This window comes from Vicugna pacos, unplaced genomic scaffold, assembly GCF_048564905.1.
Source record: "Vicugna pacos unplaced genomic scaffold, VicPac4 scaffold_20, whole genome shotgun sequence".
NCBI lineage: Eukaryota > Metazoa > Chordata > Mammalia > Artiodactyla > Camelidae > Vicugna > Vicugna pacos.
Window position 1 is genome coordinate 16954071 of NW_027328741.1, and position 16577 is coordinate 16970647.

The following is a 16577-nucleotide window of genomic DNA, read 5'->3' on the forward strand; positions in this document are numbered from 1 at the left end:
TGGCTTCATTGCAGCTCAGGTACTGATCCCTCAAAATGGATGCCTGAGTGGAGGGGAGGGAAGAGCAAGTGCTTGATAGCTAGGCCCAAACCTGGGAAAAGGCTTACCTGGGCTTGGTGCACTTTGATCTGAATGGCTTGGAATTGCCCCTTGGGTCGTGTGGATTATCTGACCTCTTTCAAGAACATGAGCGTTTTTATCATCTCTGCCATCTCTTCTCTTTAGACGTCAGGGATCTTGGACCCGTTCTTGGAGCAGAGAATTGAGGAACTTCCTCCAGTCCACGGTGGCCCTCCGTATGTTTCTGCTAGTATCAGCGAGGTTCAATATGTCTCATGAATGCCTTTCGAGCCTGCTATCCTCTACAGCTGTCTCCAGGCCAGTATTCTCTATTGTAGCAGAACATCTCTCATCAATGTGTTCGCATCTCTCCTCTATCCGTGCAGCCATATTTTCGGCCAGCTTCTCTTCGTGTCTCCCATAAAGTCGACTTCAACAGGACTGGGCAAGTCTGAAAGGACCTCGGAGCCTCTCCAGTAAGCTGAAGACAGGCAGATCTTCCACTGTCTGCACTTTCAGATTCTGGAAACTGACCCGTGAACTCAGGTCTTTGGGCAGCAGCAGTATCTCGAACTTACACAGCTTCCCGGACCAAACACATAAGCCAAGCTCCACAGAGGGTGGCAGCCCCTACATCGCACTGATCCACCCACAGAACTCTGCCCGGTTACCTAGGATCCACCAGCCACAACAAGCCTCGCGGTACACACCAACATTCCACCTGGAATCCAACCGCTAACTGCCATCCCCAATGGCTGCTGCATCTTGTCAGTGTTGGGGGAGGGGCTGCAGCCGACGAGAGGTTCCTAAGGTAAATGTGATTCTACCCACTAGCGTCCCATGGGCCTTTGTTCTTCCCTCTTTCCTTTTGTTCAGATCTGTATGCACTGTAGCAACGGAGGGAAATGTGTCCATTTTCAGTTGATGTTTTCACACGTCTTTAAACTTTCTAAAAGTTCACAGCACACAGAGACCCAATAAAGGAAACGTATGTTCCTGTAATATCCGTACACCCAGAATACATATGCGTCGCCTGATTTCTGCTGAAACACCCGCAATCTCAGGACATGGATCCTTTTGTTTAATGGGGGCTGAAATTCCAAGAAATGAAACCAACCCCAATGTGCACTTTACTGTCTGTCTCTTTCGCTCTTAGTACACTATTGCAGAGCTACTTGTCTTTGTTATAGGCTTATACCATTTCTTATCTACGTAGGGTAGAATATGGCTATCATTCATCCTATTGGAAGACTTGCAACTCTATATCACGGACAAGGACTCCATTTTCTTCCAAATCGGTATTTGGGTTAGGTCACGATATGCTCTTATGAATCAAAATTTACGAATATGTATGCACGCGTCTGATTTCCGAATACAAGTGTGCTGAGTACATGCAAGCCGCGATACTGGGTCAATGCGTGCTGAATGATCCTTGATATCACCTTGAGTATTTACTTTTGAATAATCATGGTTCCCTTTTTATATGTCAGCCAACCATACACTGTTGGTGCTTGTTTGTTGGTTTGATTCTTTGTTGGTCTACATCCCATTAGTTTTGCAAACACATCAGGACATGCATCTATCCTTTCGCTTAAACAGAGAGTCAAATAAGCTGATTCACTTAAGAGAGTGCTTCCAATCACCTATGATTTCCTGCTTCCCTCTCCCATCTTTAGGGTTTTGATGTCATCCTTGCCTTCTTCTTGTTTCTTCTTTGCCACTCATGCTCTTTTTGCATTTGCAATGATGGTTCTCTTCTTTCCATTTCATCTTGCTGCTTTTCTATTCAGGGGAGTATTCTCAACCATCCTTTTAGAAGAAGTTTTGAACTGCTGAATTCTTTTAAGATTTGCCGGTTTGTGGAATTCTCTAGCACTGCCATTATTAGAAATGGTGGTCATGGGGCATAGGCTACCCTAGGTGGCAGCATTTGGCTATTCAGGATAAGGTCTGTGTCCTGGCACTCCTCCCTGTCCTGCAATATTGCTGCCGAGATATCAGCTGAAACCCCTCTGGAGGTTTCCTTGTGACTATGTTGTTTCCTCCAGGTGCATTTTTAATCACTGGGATATTCGTGAACTTGTTGATTTGAATCATACAGCTGCTGGTAGGTCTATTGGGATTCCTCCTAATTTGGATGCTGTGTAATTCCTGAATTCGCATAGATGATACTTTCCTGGCTTTCAGCAATTTTCAGTCTGATTTTTCTACAGATAAATTTTCAGACTTTTTTTGTTTCTTTATCTCTTGCTTTTCCATCTGGGACTCTTATGAATTCTAGTCTTTCATGCCCTGTCTTAACCCAGTATGCAACAGCAATGTTTTCATTGGTTTGCACTTGCATTGCTATGTCCGCTTCTGACCGAAGGATTTCTCTTCCCCTGTCTTCACAGTCATTCACGCGTCCCTCTGCATTATCAAGTCTGCTAAGGCCTGAATTTTGGCCTGATATTATCACACCCATTGAGTTTTCTGACATTTTTTGGCTCGACTTTAGACTTTCTCTTCCCCTTTTCTGGTATTCTGCCTTTTGTGATTCTGATACACTGTTGTTCTTCAGGGATTTCCTAACCTCCATTTTCAACACTTGGTCTGGAAAGCATTTTGCAGTCTAGTTGTTTGAAAGCTTAACTCTTGGGCCTTCAATATCTTTGGAAGTGAAAATGGAACTTCCTGTATCTTTTACTGTACTTCTTGAAATATTCTGGTCATGTAATATCATGTATCTAATGTAAAATCCAGGGCTTTGTTAAGTGAAAATTTTAGACTCTTGGCTCTACACAATTCCATGGGATTTCTGTGAGGCCAATTTCTCCTAGACATTGAAGCCATATCGTGTTCCTGTGTGTGTTGTCTGGTATATCTCCAATTGCTGGTGTTGCATTTGTTGTGATGAACAACCCATACTATTTCAATTAGCATAACTTCAATTTGATTACACTTATCTCACAATTCTGGAAGTGCGCAGGACACTTCCTCTTGTGGAAATGAGGCTTCAAAAGGATCTCAGCTCTGCATTCTGCACTATGTCATTTTGGAGTGTTTCCAAAAGAGCAAACTGAGAGTGCGCTTGTGCTTTGTAGTGCCACGGGAATGTTCCAAAGAAAGCAGTTCGTCTCAGAGCTTCTCTGTCTACTGAAACACCAGTGGAAGCACAACCATGGATGTCACACATCAGGGCCTGCTGGAATGATCCCGCAGACGGACCTTGGTGTCCTCGGTGCCGTACCGTGCCGGTGCCATCCAAAATATAGCATCCGCTTTTGGGAGATAGTGCTGAAGGAAATGCTTCCCTTCTCATGCTGTGGACTTGGACCACTTTTAGTTGTCCTCTCATCCTTGTGGCACGGGTGCACGAAGGCCACCACAGAGCTGTTGCGCATCCTGTGCCTCAAAACAAACCATAATCCCAGCCCAGGTTATGAATGTAACATATCCTATGGCTTTTCATTCTGATTTCAAACACAAGGGCCCCTGGATACTTCAGAACAGATGCACGATAGCTCTGACTCAGCCCCACACGTGCTCTATTGACAAAATGCCCAATTGGTCCCAGGTCCTGCAGATGCACTGGGTGTGGCCATGGGACATATCGGTAATCGCAACCGCGCGACCAGTGTGGTTGATTTATCATAGGTACACAGTTCGGTTTGCTCTCTTGATTCGACCCACCACATCCCACAATGCACTCCAGATCCCTGAGACTCAGCGTGTGCCATCATCCGTATCCCTATCCCTCACTGACCGTTGCCTCTGCTACCTCAAATTTTGCAGCTGGGATCTTGGTCTCAGAATCAACTGTGGGGATATTTTGCGCTGGTTTCTTTGAGTTCTGTCAGCAAAGCATCTGCTGTGCACTCTTGTAAATCTCAGCACATCACCTTCTATTCCATGTCTCCTGTTCGCTTGAGAGTGTGCGTCCAAGTTAAACAGAGTTTCACCCTTGTTGCAACATATCCAGGGGTCAGACCATGCACTGGTTTCCATTCCCTGCTTTGCATTCTCCTGCTTTAGGGGTTCTGAGGCCTCATCCTATCTTTGGAAGTAACAGACCTCTCTTCGGCAAGTGTCCTGTGCCAAGGTCTGTGTGAGTGGATGTTTCCATTGCTCTGTACATGGGAGTGAGTGAGTGCAGGTTGCACTTCTTCTCTGCCAACTGGGCATCGATGAATCAACACTATCCAGATACATTTCACAGAAATGTGATATTTGCTTAGCTATTTGTTTCTATACAGCCGTGGTGGGAGGGATTTTCCGAAGACACTTGTTTGACATTGCGTTGATACCTCTTTTGCAGTCTTTAAGAAGTTTAAAAGAATTCATTTACATGTTTTTGGAGTTATACGAAAATGGAGTTATTTTTTGAAACACACTCAATCGACCTAGAAGCCAGACTTGTCAATTTGGTAACATTGTGTCAGCTCTACGGAAAAGCTAGACAGATAGAATGCAAACTAGCAGTCCAAACTGTTCAAGGGGTCATGTCAGCTCTTTAAGGTTGAAGCCTCCGAAACCAACAGGAACCATGAAATAACTTTTGGAAACATGGAATAACTCCCAACCTTGGATACACTTGTGCATGTGGTGCCCTGTATCCCAATGACACCTACTGGCCAATGTTGGCATTTCAAGGGGTAACATCCCTCTCTAGGAAAATACAAGAGGAAACAAACCAAATATATACATTTAGGTTTGAATCCAAAAGCACCTAGAGGCATTCTAGCTAGGAGAATCCTGCTGCAGTTATGCTAGTCTATTGAGAACCAGGTGTTTTTCTATCAGTGTTGAGAACGCTTAATCATCCGATCCTGTAGTTTAAAGCCATTTAACGCAACCAAGTCTGCACCCCCATGATATAGTGCCCCCGGGGGCTTGACTCAAGTGAAAGACGATCCACATAAGCTGTGTCTTTAATGTCATTGGCGACTTTTACAGTTCAGTTCACTTTCTGACTGGCACTCTTTACCTTCACTGTCTTGAAAAACTGAAGCCTAATACAGATTCATGTTCAGTCAAAGATTCCCCTCACTTACCACACTCCCTTCACCCCAGGGAAGACATACACAACATTTGCTGAATCTAGCGGAAGGACATCGTTTCTAGGTGTGAGCTAAGTATTCAATTTTATCTATTTCAGCCGAGACTATTTGACCTTTAAGGTGTTCACTGTTGTTCACAGAGAGTGAAGCTGGAGGAACTCTGATTCTAGGAGGGGCTTGCTCTTCTCGTAATGGCTTCATTGCAGCTCAGGTACTGATCCTTCAAAATGGATGCCTGAGTGGAGGGGAGGCAAGGGCAAGTGCTCACTAGCTAGGCCCAAACCTGGGAAAAGGCTTACCTGGGCTTGTTGAATTTTGGTCTGAATGGCTTGGGAATGCCCCTTGGGACGTGTGGATTCTCACGACCTCTTCCAAGAACAGGAGCGTTTTGATCATCTCTGCCATTTCTTCTCCTTCAGACGTCAGGGACCTTGGACCCGTTATTGGAGAAGAGAATTGAGGAACTTCCTCAAGTCCACGTTGGCACTCCGTATGTTTCTGCCTGTATCAGTGAGTTTCAATATGTCTCATGAATGTCTTTTGAGCCTGGTATCCTCTACAGCTGTCTCCACGCCAGTATTCTCCATTGTAGCAGAACATCTCTCATCCATGTGTTCGCATCTCTCCTCAATCCGTGCAGCCAGCTTATCGGCCAGCTTCTCTTCGTGTCTCCCCTAAAGTCGACTTCACCAGGACTGGGCAAGTCTGAAAGTACCTCGGAGCCTGACCAGTAAGCTGATGACAGGCAGATCTTCCACTGTCTGCCCTTTCAGGTTCTGGAAACTGACCTGTGACCTCAGGTCTTTGGGCAGCAGCAGTATCTCGAACTTACACAGCTTCCCGGACCAAAGACCTAAGCCAAGCTCCACAGAGGGCGGCAGCCCCTCCATCACACTGATCCACCCACAGAACTCTGCCCGGTTACCTAGGATCCAACAGCCACAACAAGCCTCGCGGTACACACCAACATTCCACCTGGAATCCAACCGCTAACTGCCATCCCCAATGGCTGCTGCATCTTGTCAGTGTTGGGGGAGGGGCTGCATCCGACGAGAGGTTCCTAAGGTAAATGTGATTCTACCCACTAGCGTCCCATGGGCCTTTCTTCTTCCCTCTTTCCTTTTGTTCAGAGCTCTATGCACCGTACCAAAGGAGGGAAGTGTGTCCCTTTTCAGTTGATGGTTTCACACGTCTTTAAACTTTCTAACAGTTCACAGTACACAGGGACCCACTAAAGGAGACTTATGTTCCTATAATATCCGTACAGCCGGAATACATATGCGTCGCCTGATTTCTGCTGAAACACCCACACTCTCAGGACATGGATCCATTGGATTCATGGGGGCTGAAATTCCAAGAAATGAAACCAACCCCAATGTGCACTTTGCTGTCGGTCTCTTTTGCACTTAGTACACTTTGGCAGAGCTACTTGCCTTTGTTATAGGCTTCTTACATTTCTTCTCTACGTAGCCTAGAATATGGCATTCCTTCATCCTGTTGGAAGACATACAAGTCTACATCACGGACTAGGAAACCATTTGATTCCAAATCGGCATTAGTGTTAGGTCACGATATGCTCTTATGAATCAAAATTTACGAATATGAATGCACGCTTCTGATTTCCGAATACAAGTGTGCTGAGTACATGCAAGCCACGATACTGGGTCGATGCGTTCTGAATGACCCTTGACCTCACCTTGAGTATTTTCTTTTGAATAATCATGGTTCCCTTTGTATATGTCAGCCAACCATACCATTTTGGTGCTTGTTTGTTGGTTTGATTCTTTGTTGGTCTTCTTCTCGCTTGTTTTGCAAACACGTCAGGCCATGCATCTCTCCTTTCGCTTCAAACAGAGTCAAATAAGCTGATTCACTTAAGAGAGTGCTTCCAATCACCTATGATTTCCTGCTTCCCTCTCCCATCTTTAGGGTTTTGATGTCCTCCTTAAGTTCTTCTTTCTTCTCTGCCACACATGCTCTTCTTGCATTTCCAATAATGGTTTCTTCTTTCCATTCCATCTTGCTGCTTTTCTATTCAGGGGAGTTTTCTCAACCTTTCTTTTAGAAAAACTTTTGAACTGTTGAATTCTTTTAAGATTTGCCGGTCTGTAGAATTCTCTAGCTCTGCCGTTATTTGAAATGGTGTTCATGTGGCATTGGCTACCCTTGGTGGCAGCATTTGGCTATTCAGGATATGGTCTGTGTCCTGGCTCTCCTCCCTGTCCTGCAATATTGCTGCCGAGATATCAGCTGAAACCCCTCTGGAGGTTTCCTTGTGAATATGTTGTTTCCTCCAGGTGCATTTTAAATCTCTCGGATATTCGTGAACTTTGTTGATTTGAATCATACAGCTGCTGGTAGGTCTATTGGGATTCCACCTCCTTCGGATGCTGTGTAATTCCTGAATTCGCATAGATGATTCTTTCTTGGCTTTCAGCAAGTTTCAGTCTGATTTTTCTACAGATAAATTTTCAGACACTTTTTGTTTCTTTATCTCTTGCTTTTCCATCTGGGACTCATGATTTCTATTCTTTCATGCCCTGTCTTAACCCAGGGTTCAACTGCAATGTTTTCATTTGTTTGCACTTGCTTTCCTATGTCTGCTTCTGACCGAGGTTTTTCTCTTCCCCTGTCTTCACAGTCATTCACGGGTCCCTCTGCATTATCTAGTCTGCTTAGGACTGAACTTTAGCCTTGATATAATCACATCCATTGAGTTTCCTGATATTTTTTGGCTCGTCTTTAGACATTCTCTGAAACATTTCTGGTATTCTGCCTTTTGTGATTCTGAGACAGTGGTGTTATTCAGTGTATTCCTGACCTTCATTTTCAACACTTGTTCTGGATAGCGTTTTGCAGACTAGTTGTTTGAAAGCTTATCTTTTGCGCCTTCAATATCTTTGGAACTGAAAATGGTACTTCCTGTTTCTTTTACTGTTCTTCTTCATCTCTACTGGTCAGGTAATATCAGGTATCTAATGTAGACTTCTAGGGCTTTGTTAATTGAAAATTTTAGACTCTTGTCTCTACGCAATTCCATGGGATTTCTGTGAGGACAATTTCTCCTAGGCATTGATGCCATAACCTGTACCTGTGTGTGTTGTTTGGTATATCTCCAATTGCTGGTGTTGCATTAGTTGTGATGAACAACCCATACTACTTCGATTAGCATAACTTCATTTTGATTATACTTATCTCACACTTCTGTAAGTGCACAGGACACTTCCTCTTGTGGAAATGAAGCTTCTAAAAGTTCTCAGCTCTGCATTCTTCTCTATGTCATTTTGGAGTGTTTCCAAAACAGCAAACTGAGAGTGCTCTGCTGCTTTTTATTGCCACGGGAATGTCCCAATGAAATCAGTTCTTTCCAGAGCTTCTCTGTCTACAGAAACACCAGTGGAAGCATATCTATGGATGTCACATATCAGGGCCTGCTGGAATGATCCCGCAGACCTTCCTTGTTGTCCTAGGTGCCGTACCGTGCCGGTGCCATCCAAAATGTAGCATCCGCTTTTGGGAGATAGTGCTGAAGGGAATGCTTCCTCTTCTCACGCTGTGGACTTGGACCACTCTCCCTTGTCCTCTCATCCTTGTGGCACGGGTGCACGAAGGCAACCACAGAGTTGTTGCGCATCCTGTGACTCAAACCAAACCATAATCCCAGCCCAGGTTATGAATGTAGCATATCCTAAGGCTTTTCATTCTGATTTCAAATTCAAGGCCCCCTGGATCCCTCAGACCAGATGCACGATATCTCTGATTCAGCCCCACACGTGCTCTATTGGCAAAATTCCCAATTGGTCCCTGGTCCTGCAGATGTACTGGGTGTGGCCATGGGACATATCGGTAATGGCAACCGCGCGACCAGTGTGGTTGATTTATTATTGGTACACAGTTCGGTTTGCTCTCTTGATTCGACCCACCACATCCCACAACGCACTCCAGATCCCTGAGACTCAGCGTGTGCCATCATCCGTAGCTCTATGCCTCACTGACCATTGCCTCTGCTACCTCAAATTTGGCAGCTGGGATCTTGGTCTCAGAATTAACTGTGGGGATATTTTGCGCTGGTTTCTTTGAGTTCTCTCAGCCAAGCATCTGCTGTGCACTCTTGTAAATCTCAGCACATCACCTTCAAACCCATGTCTCCTGTCCGCTTGAGAGTGTGCGTCCAAGTTAAACAGAGTTTCACCCTCGTTGCTCCATCACCAGGGGTCCGAACCTGCACTGGTTTCCATTCCCTGCTTTGCATTCTCCTTCTTCCAGGTGTCCTGAGGCCTCATCCTGTCTTTGGGAGTAACAGACCTCTCTTCGGCCAGTGTCCTATGCTAAGGGCTGGGTGAGTGGATGTTTCCATTGCTCTGTACATGGGAGCGAGTGAGTGCAGGTTGCACTTCTTCTCTGCCAACTGGGCATCGATGAATCAACACTATCCAGATACATTTCACAGAAATGTGATATTTGCTTAGCTCTTTGTTTCTATACAGCCGTGGTGGGAGGGATTGTCCGAAGACAACTATTTTGACATTGTGTTGATATCCCATTTGCAGTCTTTAAGAAGTTTAACAGAACTCATTTACATGTTTTGGGAGTTATACGAAAATGGAGTTATTTTTTGAAACACACTAAATCGACCTAGAAGCCAGACTTGTCAATTTGGTAACATTGTGTCAGCTCTACGGAAAAGCTAGACAGATAGAATGCAAACTAGCAGTCCAAACTGTTCAAGGGGTCATGTCAGCTCTTTAAGGTTGAAGCCTCCGAAACCAACAGGAACCATGAAATAACTTTTGGAAACATGGAATAACTCCCAACCTTGGATACACTTGTGCATGTGGTGCCCTGTATCCCAATGACACCTACTGGCCAATGTTGGCATTTCAAGGGGTAACATCCCTCTCTAGGAAAATACAAGAGGAAACAAACCAAATATATACATTTAGGTTTGAATCCAAAAGCACCTAGAGGCATTCTAGCTAGGAGAATCCTGCTGCAGTTATGCTAGTCTATTGAGAACCAGGTGTTTTTCTATCAGTGTTGAGAACGCTTAATCATCCGATCCTGTAGTTTAAAGCCATTTAACGCAACCAAGTCTGCACCCCCATGATATAGTGCCCCCGGGGGCTTGACTCAAGTGAAAGACGATCCACATAAGCTGTGTCTTTAATGTCATTGGCGACTTTTACAGTTCAGTTCACTTTCTGACTGGCACTATTTACCTTCACTGTCTTGAAAAACTGAAGCCTAATACAGATTCATGTTCAGTCAAAGATTCCCCTCACTTACCACACTCCCTTCACCCCAGGGAAGACATACACAATATTTGCTGAATCTAGCGGAAGGACATCGTTTCTAGGTGTGAGCTAAGTATTCAATTTTATCTATTTCAGCCGAGACTATTTGACCTTTAAGGTGTTCACTGTTGTTCACAGAGAGTGAAGCTGGAGGAACTCTGATTCTAGGAGGGGCTTGCTCTTCTCGTAATGGCTTCATTGCAGCTCAGGTACTGATCCTTCAAAATGGATGCCTGAGTGGAGGGGAGGCAAGGGCAAGTGCTCACTAGCTAGGCCCAAACCTGGGAAAAGGCTTACCTGGGCTTGTTGAATTTTGGTCTGAATGGCTTGGGAATGCCCCTTGGGGCGTGTGGATTCTCACGACCTCTTCCAAGAACAGGAGCGTTTTGATCATCTCTGCCATTTCTTCTCCTTCAGACGTCAGGGACCTTGGACCCGTTATTGGAGAAGAGAATTGAGGAACTTCCTCAAGTCCACGTTGGCACTCCGTATGTTTCTGCCTGTATCAGTGAGTTTCAATATGTCTCATGAATGTCTTTTGAGCCTGGTATCCTCTACAGCTGTCTCCACGCCAGTATTCTCCATTGTAGCAGAACATCTCTCATCCATGTGTTCGCATCTCTCCTCAATCCGTGCAGCCAGCTTATCGGCCAGCTTCTCTTCGTGTCTCCCCTAAAGTCGACTTCACCAGGATTGGGCAAGTCTGAAAGTACCTCGGAGCCTGACCAGTAAGCTGATGACAGGCAGATCTTCCACTGTCTGCCCTTTCAGGTTCTGGAAACTGACCTGTGACCTCAGGTCTTTGGGCAGCAGCAGTATCTCGAACTTACACAGCTTCCCGGACCAAACACCTAAGCCAAGCTCCACAGAGGGCGGCAGCCCCTCCATCACACTGATCCACCCACAGAACTCTGCCCGGTTACCTAGGATCCAACAGCCACAACAAGCCTCGCGGTAAACACCAACATTCCACCTGGAATCCAACCGCTAACTGCCATCCCCAATGGCTGCTGCATCTTGTCAGTGTTGGGGGAGGGGCTGCATCCGACGAGAGGTTCCTAAGGTAAATGTGATTCTACCCACTAGCGTCCCATGGGCCTTTCTTCTTCCCTCTTTCCTTTTGTTCAGAACTCTATGCACAGTACCAATGGAGGGAATTGTGTCCCTTTTCAGTTGATGGTTTCACACGTCTTTAAACTTTCTAACAGTTCACAGTACACAGGGACCCACTAAAGGAGACTTATGTTCCTATAATATCCGTACAGCCGGAATACATATGCGTCGCCTGATTTCTGCTGAAACACCCACACTCTCAGGACATGGATCCATTGGATTCATGGGGGCTGAAATTCCAAGAAATGAAACCAACCCCAATGTGCACTTTGCTGTCGGTCTCTTTTGCACTTAGTACACTTTGGCAGAGCTACTTGCCTTTGTTATAGGCTTCTTACATTTCTTCTCTACGTAGCCTAGAATATGGCATTCCTTCATCCTGTTGGAAGACATACAAGTCTACATCACGGACTAGGAAACCATTTGATTCCAAATCGGCATTAGTGTTAGGTCACGATATGCTCTTATGAATCAAAATTTACGAATATGAATGCACGCTTCTGATTTCCGAATACAAGTGTGCTGAGTACATGCAAGCCACGATACTGGGTCGATGCATGCTGAATGATCCTTGACCTCACCTTAAGTATTTTCTTTTGAATAGTCATGTTTCCCTTGGTAAATATCAGCCAACCGTACCCTTTTGGTGCTTGTTTGTTGGTTTGATTGTTTGTTGGTGTGCTTCTCGTTTGTTTTGCAAACACGTCAGACCATGCATCTCTCCTTTCCATTAAACAGAGTGTCAAATAATCTGATTCACTTAAGAGAGTGCTTCCAATCCCCTATCATTTCCTGCTTCCCTCTCCCATCTTTAGGGTTTTGATGTCCTCCTTGCCTTCTTCTTGTTTCTTCTTTGCCACTCATGCTCTTTTTGCATTTCCAATGATGGTTTTATTCTTTCCATTTCATCTTGCTTCTTTTATATTCAGGGGAGTATTCTCAACCTTCTTTTAGAAGAAGTGTTGAACTGCTGAAACCTTTTAAGATTTGCCGGTTTGTGGAATTCTCTAGCACTGCCGTTATTAGAAACGATGGTCATGGGGCATAGGCTACCCTAGGTGGCAGCATTTGGCTATTCAGGATATGGTCTGTGTCCTGGAACTCCTCCCTGTCCTGCAATATTGCTTCCGATATATCAGCTGAATCCCCTCTGGAGGTTCCCTTGTGACTATGTTGTTTCCTCCAGGTGCATTTTAAATCACTGGGATATTCGTGAAATATGTTGATTTGAATCATACAGCTGCTGGTAGGTCTATTGGGATTCCACCTAATTTGGATGCTGTGTAATTCCTGAATTCGCATTGATGATACTTTCTTGGCTTTCAGCATTTTTCAGTCTGAATTTCTTCAGATAAATTTTCAGACATTTTTTGTTTCTTTATCTCTTGCATTTCCATCTGGGAGTCTTATGAATTCTAGTCTTTCATGCACTGTCTTAACCCAGTATTCAACAGCAATGTTTTCATTGGTTTGCACTTGCATTCCTATGTCCGCTTCTGACCGAGGGATTTCTGTTCCCGTGTGTTCAGAGTCATTCACGCGTCCCTCTGCATTATCAAGTCTGCTAAGGACTGAATTTTGCCCTGATATTATCACATCCATTGAGTTTTCTGATATTTTTTGGCTCGTCTTTAGACTTTCTCTTCCCTTTTCTGGTATTCTGCCTTTTGTGATTCTGAGACACTGTTGTTCTTCAGGGATTTCCTAACCTCCATTTTCAACACTTGGTCTGGATAGCGTTTTGCAGTCTAGTTGTTTGGAAGCTTATCTTTTGGGCCTTCAATATCTTTGGAAGTGAAAATGGTACTTCCTGTTACTTTTACTGTACTTCTTCATCTCTACTGCTCAGGTAATATCAGGTATCTAAAGTAGACTTCTAGGGCTTGGTTAAGTGAAAATTTTAGACTCTTGGCTCTACGCAATTCCATGGGATTTCTGTGAGGACAATTTCTCCTAGACATTGATGCCATATCATGTTCCTGTGTGTGTTGTCTGGTATATCTCCAATTGCTGGTGTTGCATTAGTTTTGATGTACAACCCATACTATTTCGATTAACATAGCTTCATTTTGATTACGCTTATCTCACAACTCTGAAAGTGCGCAGGACACATCCTCATGTGGAAATGAAGCTTCTAAACGTTCTTAGCTCTGCATTCTGCTCTATGTCATTTTGGAGTGTTTCCAAAAGAGCAAACTGAGAGTGCGCTTGTGCTTTGTTGTGCCACGGGAATGTCCCAAAAGAATCAGAAATTCCCAGAGTTTCTCTGTCTACACAAACAACAGTGGAAGCATATCTATGGATGTCAAACATCAGGACCAGGTGGAATGATCCCGCAGACCTACCTTGTTGTCCTAGGTGCCGTACCATGCAGGTGCCATTCAAAATGTAGCATCTGATTTTGGGAGGTAGTGCTGAAGGAAATGCTTCCTCTTCTCATGCTGTGGTCTTGGACCACTCTTCCTTGTCCTCTCATCATTGTGGCACGGGTTCACGAAAGCAATCACAGAGGTGTTGCGCATCCTGTGCCTCAAACCAAACCATAATCCCAGCCCAGGTTATGAATGTAGCAGATCCTAAGGCTTTTCATTCTGATTTCAAAACCAAGGACCCCTGGACCACTCAGACCAGATGCACGATAGCTCTGATTCAGCCCCACACGTGCTCTATTGGCAAAATGCCCAATTGGTCCCTGGTCCTGCAAATGTACTGTGTGTGGCCATGGGCCATATCAGTAATCTCAACCGCGCGACCAGTGTGGTTGCTTTATCATTTGTACACAGTTCGGTTTGCTCTCTTGATTCGACCCACCACATCCCACAACGCACTCCAGATCCATGAGACTCAGCGTGTGCCATCATCCATAGCCCCATCCCTCACTGACCGTTGCCTCTGCTACCTCAAATTTGGCAGCTGGGATCTTGGTCTCAGAATCAACTGTGGGGATATTTTGAGCTGGTTTTTGAGTCCTGTCAGCCAAACATCTGATGTGCACTCTTGTAAATCTCAGCACATCACCTTCTATCCCATGTCTCCTGTCCGCTTGATAGTGTGCGTCCAAGTTAAACACAGTTTCACCCTTGTTGCTCCATCACCAGGGGTCAGACCCTGCACTGGATTCCATTCCCTGCTTTGCCTTCTCCTGCTTCCAGGTGTCCTGAGGCCTCATCCTGTCTTTGGAAGTAACAGACATCTCTTCCGCATGTGTCCTGTGCCAAGGGCTGGGTGAGTGGATGTTTCCATTGCTCTGTTCATGGGAGCGAGTGAGTGCAGGTTGCACTTCTTCTCTGCCAACTGGGCATCGATGAATCAACACTATCCAGATACATTACACAGAAATGTGATATTTGCTTAGCTCTTTGTTTCTATACAGCCGTGGTGGGAGGGATGGTCCGAATACACCTGTATTGACATTGTGTTGATATCACATTTGCAGTCTTTAAGAAGTTTAAAAGAATTCATTTACATGTTTTGGGAGTTATACGAAAATGAAGTTATATTTGAAACACACTGAATCGACCTAGAAGCCAGACTTGTCAATTTTGGTAACATTTTCTCAGCTCGATGTAAAACCTAGACAGATAGAATGTAAATTAGCAGTCCAAACTGTTAAAGGGTTCAAGTCGGCTCTTTACGGTTGAAGCCTTCGAAACCAACAGGAACCATGAAATAACTATTGGAAACTTGAAATAAACCCCAAACTTGGATACACTTGTGCATTGGTGCGCTTTACTCCCAATGACACCTACTGGACAATGTTGGCATTTCAAGGGGTAACTTCACTCTCTAGGAAAATACAAGAGGAAAGAAACCAAATATATACATTTAGGTTTGAATCCAAAAGGACCTAGAGGCATTAGAGCTAGGAGAACCCTGCTGCAGTTATGCTAGTCTTTTGAGAACCAGGTGTTCTTCTCTCAGTGATGAGAACACTCAATCATCCGATCATGTTGGGTAAAGCCATTTAACGCAACCAAGTCTGCACCCCCATGATATAGTGCCCCCGGGGGCTTGACTCAAGTGAAAGACGATCCACATAAGCTGTGTCTTTAATATCATTGGCGACTTTTACAGTACAGTTCTCTTTCTGACTTGTACTATTTACCTAGACTGTCTTGAAAAACGGAGGCCTAATACAGATTCAAGTTCAGTCAAAGATTCCCCTCACTTACCACACTCCCTTCACCCCAGGGAAGACATAAACACAACATTTGCTGAATCTAGCGGAAGGCCATCGTTTCTAGGTGTGAGCTAATTATTCAATTCCTATCTATTTCAGCCGAGATTATTAGACCTTTAAGGAATTCACTGTTGTTCACAGAGTGTGAAGCTGGAGGAACTCTGATTCTAGGAGGGGCTTGTTTTTCTCTTAATGGCTTCATTGCAGCTTAGCTACTGTTCCTTCAAAATGGATGCCTGTGTGGGGGGGAGGGAAGGGCAAGTGCTTGCTAGCTAGGCCCAAACCTGGGAAAAGGCTTACCTGGGCTTGGTGAATTCTGGTCTGAATGGCTTGGGAAGGCCCCTTGAGAAGTGTGGATTCCCATGACCTCTTCCAAGAACAGGAGCGTTTTGATCATCTCTGCCATCTCTTCTCTTGCAGACGTCAGGGACCTTGGACCCGTTCTTGGAGAAGAGAATTTAGGAAATTCCTCAAGTCCACGTTGGCACTCCGTATGTTTCTGCCAGTATCAGCGAGGTTCAATATGTCTCATGAATGTCTTTTGAGCCTGGTATCCTCTACAGCTGTCTCCACGCCAGTATTCTCCATTGTAGCAGAACATCTCTCATCCGTGTGTTCGCATCTCTCCTCAATCAGTGCAGCCAGCTTTTCGGCCAGCTTCTCTTCGTGTCTCCCCTAAAGTCGACTTCACCAGGACTGGGCAAGTCTGAAAGTACCTCGGAGCCTCACCAGTAAGCTGATGACAGGCAGATCTTCCACTGTCTGCCCTTTCAGGTTCTGGAAACTGACCTGTGAACTCAGGTTTTTGGGCAGCAGCAGTATCTCGAACTTACACAGCTTCCCGGACCAAACACCTAAGCCAAGCTCCACAGAGGGCGGCAGCCCCACCAT

The 16577-nt window shown here is 45.0% G+C and overlaps 1 long non-coding RNA gene across 1 annotated transcript; it reads left to right on the plus strand.

Moving 5' to 3' along the window:
* Positions 1–777: 777 nt before the first annotated feature.
* LOC140693833 (uncharacterized) lies at positions 778–5660 on the plus strand. Its single transcript, XR_012069536.1, has 4 exons — positions 778–871; positions 4075–4147; positions 5240–5310; positions 5519–5660. It is a non-coding gene; the product is annotated as an uncharacterized lncRNA (long non-coding RNA).
* Positions 5661–16577: the final 10917 nt, after the last annotated feature.